Source organism: Carlito syrichta, unplaced genomic scaffold, assembly GCF_000164805.1.
Source record: "Carlito syrichta isolate Samal-C Ts95f unplaced genomic scaffold, Tarsius_syrichta-2.0.1 Scaffold117951, whole genome shotgun sequence".
Classification (NCBI taxonomy): Eukaryota; Metazoa; Chordata; class Mammalia; order Primates; family Tarsiidae; genus Carlito; species Carlito syrichta.
The window spans coordinates 1,235,104-1,238,158 of record NW_007062047.1 but is presented as its reverse complement, the minus strand read 5'-3'; the positions used below and the strand labels follow the sequence as shown (position 1 = coordinate 1,238,158).

Genomic DNA, 3,055 nt, shown 5'->3' with positions numbered 1-3,055 from the left:
CCACTCACCTCAGCCTCCCAAAGCGCGGGATTACAGGCTGAGCCACCGAGCCCGGCTGTATTCTTTTTCATAGTGTATAGTGCAAGACTATATTTTTATCCTTTCATTATTTTTTCTTCCTAAGGCCATCTCTTTGTTCTATTCATATTTTAGAGTTGCTTTAACATTATTTTATGAAACTAAAAATCTTTTTCTCTCACCATTGTGTTAAAGCCATCAGAAATAACTGTTTTCAATAGGTATTCTTTTACTCTTTCAATCCCCTAAAACTGTTTTTGGCCTTACTGAGACCCCCAGTACTTTAATTGTTCAGAATTTTTTGCTTTTAGTCTTTAAGGCCCCTCCTTGGTTCATCACTTTATTTTTTCCAGCCTGGACCTTATCTTTTTACTTAAAAAATTAATACATAAGAATACAAAGAATAATATAATAAGCATTCATGAAATCATTGTTGCTGCTGTAATTAAAATACCATAAACTAGGTGGCTTATAAACGAGAAACTTTAGCTCTCACAGTTCTGGAGACTGGGATGTCCAAGATCAAGGTGCCAGCAGATTCAGTGTTTGGTGAGGGCCTGCTCTTCACTGTTCTCACATGGTGGAAGGGGTAAGCAAGCTCCCTTTGGTCTTTTCACTAATTTCATTTGTGAAGGCTCTACCCTCATGATCAAGTCACATCCCCAAATCCCCATCTCTTAATACTATCACTGTGAGGGTTAGGATTTCATATATGAGTTTTTAGGGGGACACAAACATTCAAGGCTATAATAACAGTTATCAAAAGAAACAATTGCGAATGTTTGCTTCTGCTGTTCACTTATAAAAAACACATTAGATATAACTGAAGTTATCTGTATTTCATTCCTAGTCCTGTTCCCCTCCCTGCTTCCTTAGAGGCAAAAACTATCATGAATTTAGTTTGTATCTAGTCCTTTTTAAAAATATATAGATATGTTTGTTTGTTTTGGAATTTTTTTGTGTTGGGGTCTCACTGTGTCACCTAGGCTGGAGTGTAGTGGCATGCTTACAGCTACCGTATCCTCAATCTGCTGGGCTCAGATGATCCTTCCACTTCAGCCTTCCAAGTAGCTGGAACTACAGGCATGCACCACCATGCCTGGCTAATTTTTTGATTTACTGTAGAGATCAGGTTTCATCAAGTTGCCCAGGCTGGTCTTGAACCCGTGGGCTCAGGCAGTCCTCTCACCTCAGCCTCCCAAAGTGCTGGGATTATAGGCATGAGCCACCATGCCCAGATGAGATATATATATAAATGAAATTTATTTGTATATTTTTAAATTGTAGTAAAAGCAACCTCTTTCAGGTCCCCCCCATTGTAGGAGATTTTCTATCTTCTTAATCCTTTTTTTTTTAATTGTAGTAAAATCCACATAACCTAAATTTTGCCATCTTAACCATTTTTAAGTGTACTGTTCGGTGGCATTAAGGCCATTTATGTTGTGCTACTATCACCATCATCCATCTCCGGAACTCTTTTCCATCTTGCATAATAGGGGCGCACACTTCATCAATAAGGGTACTTGGTCTCAAACCAGGCGAAGTGGGGACCAAAGGGAGGCCCAAACTTTACCTGTACAATGACTATTTGAGTACCTAACCCTGAATTGTACCCCACATCTTTAAAATAAAAATTAAAAGAAAAAAAAAGAAACTGGACCCATTAAACCAGAACTCCTCATTCTTCAATCCCCACAGCCACTGGCGGCTATCCCTTCTACATTCTTTCTCTATGAATTTGACTACTCTAGTTACCCATATACGTAGAATTATATAGTATTTGTCCTTTTGTGACTGTTTATTTCAGTTAGCATAATGTCCTCAAGGTTCATCCATGTTGTAGCATATATCAGAATTTCTTTAATTTTTTTAGCGCATTTTGTGTATCCCTTCATCTGTTGGTGAACACTTAGATGGCTGCCACCTTTTGGCCATTGTAAATGATGTTGGTATGAATGTGGGGGCACAAATAATCTGTTCAAGTTCCTGTTTTCAATTCTTCTGGGAATATACACAGAAGTGGAATCGCTAAATCATATGAAAATTCTATTTTTAATTTTTTGAGGAAGTAAATTGTCCATGACAATCCACTTGCCTTGGCCTCCCAAAGTGCTGGGATTACAGGCTGAACCTTAGCCCGGCCTCTTTTCTTTATAAATTACCTAATCTGTTGTATTTTGTTATAGTCTGAGACAGAATAGACTTAAGACAGAAAATTGGTACCAAGAAATGATGTTGTTGATATAACAAATACCTGAAATTGTGGAAGTGGCTTTGGAACCAGGAACAGTAGTCCCCTGTTATCCATGGGGAATATGTGTCAAGACCCTCAGTGGATACCTGAAACTGCAGATAGTACCATGTTTTTTCCTATACATGCATACCTATAGTAAAGTTTAATTAATAAATTAGGCACAGTAATAGATGAACAATAATAAATAATAATAAAATAGAATAATTATACTGTAATAAAAGTTATGTGAGTGTGATCTTTCTCTCTCTGTATCTTGTTGTAGTATACCGTGGGTAGCTAGCTGAGACTGTGGACATTGAAATCTCAGATATGGAGGGACTACTGTAATGGGGAGAGGTTGGAGGAATTTGGAAGAGCAGGCCAAAAGCAGCTTAGATCAATGTGAATGGAGCTAATGTTCCATTCTGGTAAGGGCTCCATTCCATAAGGACTCAGAGGAAGAGAAGTAGGGAAAGTCTGGAACTTCTTAGAGATTACTTAAGTCATTCTGACTTAAGTAAAAAGATGAACTGTAGATGCCATTGGATGAGGTCTTAGATGGAACTGAGGAACAAGGTATTAGATACTAGAGTAAATGCCATTCTTGTTTATAGTTGCAAATAACTTGACAGAATTGTGTATGTGTCCTAGGATTTTATGGAATGTAGAATTTAACAGCAGTGAACTAGAGTATCTGGCAGAAGAAATTTCTAAGCAAGAGCATTCAGAGCTGGGCTCGGTGGCTCAGCCTGTAATCCCGTACCTTTGGGAGGCTGAGGTGAGTGAATTGCCTGAGCCCGCAGG

The 3,055-nt window shown here is 38.4% G+C and overlaps 1 protein-coding gene across 1 annotated transcript in view; it reads left to right on the top strand.

Moving 5' to 3' along the window:
- The window catches only part of PDCL2 (phosducin like 2), a 27,651-nt gene that overhangs the window by 22,182 nt on the left and 2,414 nt on the right, over positions 1-3,055 (top strand). The window lies entirely within an intron of this gene.